The sequence below is a fragment of the Porites lutea genome, chromosome 10 (genome assembly GCF_958299795.1).
Source record: "Porites lutea chromosome 10, jaPorLute2.1, whole genome shotgun sequence".
In the NCBI taxonomy this organism is placed as follows: domain Eukaryota; kingdom Metazoa; phylum Cnidaria; class Anthozoa; order Scleractinia; family Poritidae; genus Porites; species Porites lutea.
The window spans coordinates 79,034-86,310 of record NC_133210.1 but is presented as its reverse complement, the minus strand read 5'-3'; the positions used below and the strand labels follow the sequence as shown (position 1 = coordinate 86,310).

Genomic DNA, 7,277 nt, shown 5'->3' with positions numbered 1-7,277 from the left:
AAACCTCGGGGCACATAACAACATTCTCTAAAAACTGGGAGAATTCATCAAAGAAAACAGAGGCAGAAACAGGACGTAATGAAGAATATGGAGGTCGATACACTATTATATGTCTCATTGAGCGATCGTGCACTTTAACAATCCACTCAGGATATTCGAAGCACTTGTTTTCCTTCCCCATCCAATAATGAGACGTTGACAGCCTCGAAACAGAATCCCAGTTCCACCACCACGGTTTTGTGATTGTCGAGAAAAATTCTTGAAGAAATAACCGGCCACAGATAACTGAGCAATACTGACGGAATCAGCGTCATTTAACCAGGTCTCGGTAACGGTGCAGAGGCCAATGTCATTTTCTACGGTGTGGTCAATAATGCTCTCGATCTTGTTTCTAACAGATCTAGAATTGAGGACCGCAAAGTTTAGAAAAGTTGAAAGTGGATTGACGAACAAATTTGTACGAAGTGAAGAGTTAGTCGAAGTAACGTTAGAAGACAAGTGATTGTTTATATTCACAGGTGTAACGACGCAGAGGTTATTTGAAATGGATCCTTTATGCAAATTATCGCTTCCTCGGCTAGCGCGTGGATAAGAAACCAGGGATTCAATTCTGTGAATGTTTCCAGCTCTCCTTTCTCTAACTCGACGGTCAGCACGGCACCTCCTGTAGGTCGATGATAACGGCAATGAACTTTAACCTTGAGAAAACAACACATGAAAAGAAGATTATTTCACAATTACAAATCGGAGAGGATAAATTTGTATCAGATTTTAAACAAGTTAACAAAGAAATAGAAAATCACTATAATCAGTTCTACAAAACAAGCATTGAAGAAAATGATACACTAGAAAGTTTTTAAAGAGTCGTAGAAGATTTGAATCTACCCTATCTAGAGGAACAAGAAAAGCGAGAATTAGAAGATGAAATCAGTATTAATGAGGTGTGGAACGCCTTAAATGGTTTCGAAAATGACAAAACTCCCGGCGATGGTGGCTTCACAAAACAGTTTTGTGAAGCCTTCTTTGATGTCTTAGGTAATGCACTTTTAGAAGCTTTCAATGCAGGGTTCAAAAATGGACAATTAGCTGTATCACAAAAAAGGAAAATAATTTAACTACTTTATCTAACTGGCGCCCAATTACTCTGCTTAATATAGATTACAAGATTCTCGCTAAAGTAATTGCCAAGAAAATTGAATCAATATTGCCGAAATTGATTCATTCCGATCAAACAGGATTCATTAAAGGAAGATACATTGGACAAAATGTAAGATTACTAGAGGATATATTGGAATATATGGATATAAAAAAAATACCGGGAATCCTTTCATTTATCGACTTCGAAAAGGCATTTGATACAAGAGAATGGCCCTTTATACAGAATGTACTTAAGCTTTTTATAAAAATTTGGTCAGGTTATTAGGAAATGGATCTCTGTACTATAAAGTGATGTAGAAAGTGCGGTCTTAAATTCAGGCTATTCGACTAATTACTTCAAAGTCTCTTGAGGTGTTCGACAAGGATGCCCCTTAAGCCCTTCATTATTTGTTTTAGGTGTAGAGGTAATGGCTGAAAAAGTAAGGCAGTCCCCGGAATGCCGAATAAAATTACCACAATCAGCGGAACCACAATCAACGGAAGCTGATACTACTCTCATCTGTAGTGATATTAATGCGCTCAAAGAAAGCATGAATGTCATATAAACAAGTTTAGTTCCATATCAGGTCTTAAATTAAATAAGGAAAAACGAAAGCAATGTGGATTGGTTCAGCCCAAAATAATGAAACTAAACCTCTAGTTTGTGAATCTTACAAAAAACCGATTAAATCTTTAGGAATAAATTAATCATAGAAACATGAAAACAACGATAACTTAAATTTCTTTATCGACATTTACAAAATGCACACCAAGCTGAATATACCTGATTGGAAAAACGTTGTCGGTTGAAAGCATAAACCATTAACTATGAGACCCAAAGGCTTTATGGGTATAAGTATATAATGAATAGACCAATTCCAATATATTAAAATTCCTACTTGGCTGCGAGGCCTAGGGACTAAAACAAAAGAAGTCACCTCGAGGCTCAATAATGAATAATACAGTTCTTTTGTTTTCTTACCTCAAGCCCTTGGAGCCAAGTATGAATTTAATATATCGAAAATAGTCTATTACATTTGCATAATATTTTGTTCTCTTGTGCTTGTTGCACGTGGTGAACTATGGAAACTATCTGAGCTTTTATGAAGGTGTCCAAATTGGCCAGCAAGGGCCAATTTGAACGGTATACCATACGCGACTTGCCGAAGTTCGTATCAGTCAACGAGTTTAAGAAATATTTGCTTGCAAATTATTCCGAAGAGTTAAGTCCCGCTTCTAATTCGCCTTCTTTAACTATCGGCTACATGAGTGAAGGACGCCGAAAATGCGACATAAAAACAGACAAACAACTAGAAGACGCCTACAAAAGTATTAAAAATGGGTGGATCACCCTATGGGTGGATCCACACTGAGTCGTGAAACGCAAACAGGACGAGAAAGAAAGAAGGGAAGGTCAAGCAAAAAGGAGGAAAACTTCAGGTATGATTTAATAACTAACTTGCTTACTTGGAGTTTGACATTTCAAAAATGCACCAGTAACAAAATTGCTAATTTTGTGTTTATCGTAAACAATGTTTTTTTTTTTTCCAAAGTCTATAACGCAGGCCACCCTATCGACGGCGGAGACAGTATGGAGGAGGACGATCACTCCTACGAAAAAAGACTAGCACGTCTGCGAGAAAAGGCATTGAGGAGGCATAGCGGACTTTAAACTAAAATGCTGGGCAAGAATGTTGGTAAGCTCAGAAAATATAATAACATCAACGCTAAAATTTCATGACATTTAATTGCAGATAAAGAAAGAGGAATTGTGATAATAAAGAAAAATGATTGCTCTCTAATATTTGATTTCGCGCTTGTAAACTTGCCAATTTTAAATGCACGTGCGTGCGTTTGCGTTTCAGTTTAATTGACACTTTTGCTCGTCATTGTAATGGGACGGAAAATAATATTTTATGACTTGATTGTTTCTTTATTAATACAGGTGAATAAAACTCACCATAGCGAGTACCAGATGCTACAAGTTTCCTTTTTTCACGGGGAGGAATAAAGCGAGCTGCTCCGGAACTTCAACGGCAACATCATGCTCGACAGTTTCAGGTGCTGAGGAAATGGTATAATTCTCTAACATGTTACTCCATTATTCGAGAAAAGAGCGCATCTAATTAAAATTAAGGAAAACGATTTTCGTTGTCGCTGTGATTGCTGCGATTAATTGCCTTTTAAAATCGTGCGTTGTGAGATCCATGAATTTGAAAGGCAACACGTCAAGTTTTCTGAGCGAGACAGAACTGCAAGCATTACTAATGTAATTTTTTTTTCCTACAGCTCCGCTCAAGAGGAATGATTTATAGTCAAGTGGCTCAGGTAAAGGATCTCTTTGATAAAGAAATGCTGACGAGAGATCAGTTTGAAAAAGAAAGGGAAAAACTCGTTAACGAGCTAGCAAAAGTGGAATAAAATGTTTGAATTAAAGGTTTTCACAATGGCGGATGTAGTTTGCAATTTCTTCATCATTTATTTGCATAAAAGCTTCAAAGACCATGGTCTCCAGTTCATCACACTGCTCCCAAACTAGTTCGTTTTCTCTGATGCAGCTTTTCGCTTGTCCGATCACTCCTTCACAAGGCATAAGATGTGGGTTGTATGGAGGAAGGAAATAAGTAATGCACCCGAAGCGTTGATTGCATCAATAACGCGTTGCAAATGATGTATGGCAGCGTTGTCTGAAAACCAAAACCACAAAAAAATTAGTACTCTTAATACAGTCGAACCTCCGCTAACGTCCACCTCTCTACAACGGCTACTTAATTTTTTCGTTCCGGAGGACAAAAATTCCATACATTGACTCTACAGTTGAACCTCCTAACAGCGGCCACCTCCTTAAAACGGCCACGTTCTTCTGTGCCTAAGGTGGCCGTTGTAAAGAGGTTCAACTGTACTTAGATCGCGCTTTATGCTTTGAAGGTACTACAGAATATCATACCCATGATAACAACCGCGAGCAGGTTAACACCGTCTTATGGTTGAAGATTCGGAACAAGCCTCTCATTTACAAATTGTAGAAATACATCTCCATTTGTTGTTCCATGGTGAATTCCAATGTCTGTCACTCCTTCGGTGCAGATGATAGTAATGGCTGTGATTCTTGGATTCCAGTTTGAGAGCTGCCTGCGAACTTCGTCGCGATAGCCACGGAAGCTGTAACCAGATTGTCTCGTGATACGTAGGGCCTTTCAAGATTTTAAAAAAAGGAACGATAAAATTAACTGATATCACCATAAAGCAACTGCGATATGAACCAAAAATGTGTTTACAAATCCACTCTCATCAAGGAAAACCAACATCTCTGCATTTAGAAGACAGGTGTCTGCGCGAAAGTTGACGTTGGCTATCTCACTTTGTTGTCGTGCAACTTTTCTCAGCTAAAAGAAAGAGAAAACCTGTTTCAAATTGACCAAGTGTCGCACGTGAAATTGATCGGAGTAAAAACGTACCGTTTTCCTAGCCACACCATTCCTTTGAAAATATCGGCAAATAGTTGAAACATGAAAGTGTCTGCCGAATACTCGTAGCATTTCTCTCGCAATTTCTGCTAATCTTCTGTCCGGGTGCTCTAGCATTGCCTCCATCATTGCCAGCTCCTCACGTGGATGCATTCCGACAAGGTCAACAGGTCTTCCGGTTTTCTTTCCAATTACATCACCCCGGCGTACGTACTTTCTCAAATACCTTTCTACTGACCGTACCGACATTGCAAGTAAACCTGCCGTTTCTTCAGTATCATAACCAAAGAAGAAATGCAGCCATACGGCCCGTAAACGCAAGTATTCAGAGTACGCTCTGGGCATGTTGATTAAACTTCATTGCAAATGGGTGGCTCATAAAACGCAAACAAGTGAATAGTTCAGAGGTTTCCCATAAAGCCCTTGAGTCTCATAGCAGAACCTCATAAGGGGTTGAAACGTGTAACTGTCATATGTTTGTTTTGTCCTATGCTCTTGATTATTCATTTTCGAAAGTACCATAATTGGAACGAGAAGAAGAGATAACTGACCAATCAAACTTCGTTAACAACGTGACGTAACTTTCCTTCAGGTTCCCGCCCCCGCTTAAAAAAATGGCCGACAAACGGGGGAAAAACTCCCGAAAGCCGAGAAAGCTTTCAAAGGTTGAAACCAGGAATATTACCGAAACACTGAGCAGGATATTATTGCTTTACCACCCGGGCCAAACGTAACATTATGAAACCCATTGAGGGCCTCGCAACTTCTTGAAGTTGTCAATTCAAAAAACGATGCCTTGTTGACCCTCTACACAGTAAACTTATACTGCAAATAAGCTTTTTTAATTCTTATGTTGAAAGTCTAGAATAAGCAGTGAAAAATATTTTCGAAGAAAATTCATTAGCTGCGCATCGAAAAGTGTCCAAAACCTGAACCTGACATCTTCGCAAAAAGTGATGCTTGTAATGAATGTGAGAAGCATTTTAAAAGCTTAAATTAAACTTAGATGTTATAGTCACGATCGTGTTTTGAGCTAATTTTATGACTGAACAAACTCAAAACAATAGACAGAGAAGCCTTTCTTGAAAATTTTTATTTTAAGTCCTTAAAGTTAATCCTTTAAAGCAATTCGGAAAACACTATCTGGATCGTGGATCCGTTCACGCAAGTGACATCGGCTACGCACATGGCAAAATTCAACACAAAATCCATCTCAAATCAGGGCATATTTTATAATTTTTTTTTAGCGCCGAAGAGAAAAAATAAATAAATAAATGCCCTTTCAAAAACGTAATTGTCTTGGCCATAGAGTGCAAAATGTACCTGAAAATTCAGCAAAAACTTCGCTGACTTGGTTGCATTTCAAAACAGACCATGGGCTCCGTCGTGAAGAAAACAAGTTTGAATTCCTCGAAGGACGATTTCTTGATGAAAAGATTCCCTTTCTCCACAAAAAGAAAGCTGAGCATTCTTTTGAACTTTCTCTTTCCATTTTTTGTCTTTGAACAGTGTATTTTTAACCTTGAAAATTGAAATGCAGAACTCTTGTCTTAAAACATCTGCATGGTGATCGCGCAGCAGCCATTTTGTTGGAAATGTATATCCGTCACTAAGATTTCCAAATGTGGTCAAAATGAATAATCACAAGCATTGAACGCGAGTTACACGTTTCAACCCCTTATGGGTTTCTGCTCATAGTTAATGGTTTATGCTTTCAACCGACAACGTTTTTTCAATCAGGTATATATGGCATACAAGAGACCTAACTTTATTTGGACGCACAATGTTGGTTAAGATCCTGGGCTTATTCAAATTAGTTTCTACAGCCCTATGCTGCGTGTTCCTGAAATGGTTATTAAAAGGGTACAGGAAAAACGATAAAATTTTTGTGGAAAAACAAAATGATAAAATAGAAAGATCTGTTATATCAATCTCTGTCAAGCGGTGGACTTAACTTCCCTAACTTTCGCACAGTGGTTAAATCGCTACGCTTGAGCTGGCTCGGCAGGTTTTCAACCCTGCAAACGAATCATGGCAGCAATCCCAAATGACTCCTTTAACAGATATGGAGGGTTACCTTTTTTACTGAAGTGTAATTATGATTCTCAACTCTAAGACAAACAACCTCCTCATTTTTATAGTGAAATGTTGGATTATTTTAAGGAACTGCGTACAGGTCACCCTGAAGTCTATAGAAGTGAATTCGTTCTTTGGAATAAAAGGAAATCATGATAGAGAATAAATCTATATTTGGACATATCTTTTTGAGAAAGGAATCTGTTCTGTTTAAGACTTATTAGACAAAAACAGAAAATTCTTGTCCCTTTATGATTTACAAGTTAAAGACAAAGGAAAGAAATCTGTAGACTTGTCTTTTGTGGCCACTCACAAGAAGAATTATCCTGAGCTGGGAACAGCAAAATGTGAGTGTGCTGGGAAGCGAGCCCACTCTAAAACCTGTGGTTGCATGTCAGATGAATTTCTGGGTAGGGCCAAAAGCAACCACTTTTCAGCCCTGAAGCAAAGTGGGAATGACCCAGAGGAATATGCCAGTCGTATGCGTATTCTGGGGAAATATCATTCCCGTGACATTCACGAGTGGACCGGAGATGATGGCAAAACCTACAGATGCCCTTAGCACCCCATCCATGTTTGTTCCTGTGGCAACTGTGG

General features: G+C 38.6%; 2 pseudogenes; one reads left to right on the top strand and one right to left on the bottom strand.

The window, feature by feature from the left end:
- The first annotated feature begins 2,402 nt into the window (after positions 1-2,402).
- Positions 2,403-3,558, top strand: LOC140950615 (uncharacterized; annotated as a pseudogene).
- Positions 3,559-3,568: 10 nt separating this feature from the next.
- Positions 3,569-4,757, bottom strand: LOC140950614 (uncharacterized; annotated as a pseudogene).
- Between the last annotated feature and the right edge of the window lie 2,520 nt (positions 4,758-7,277).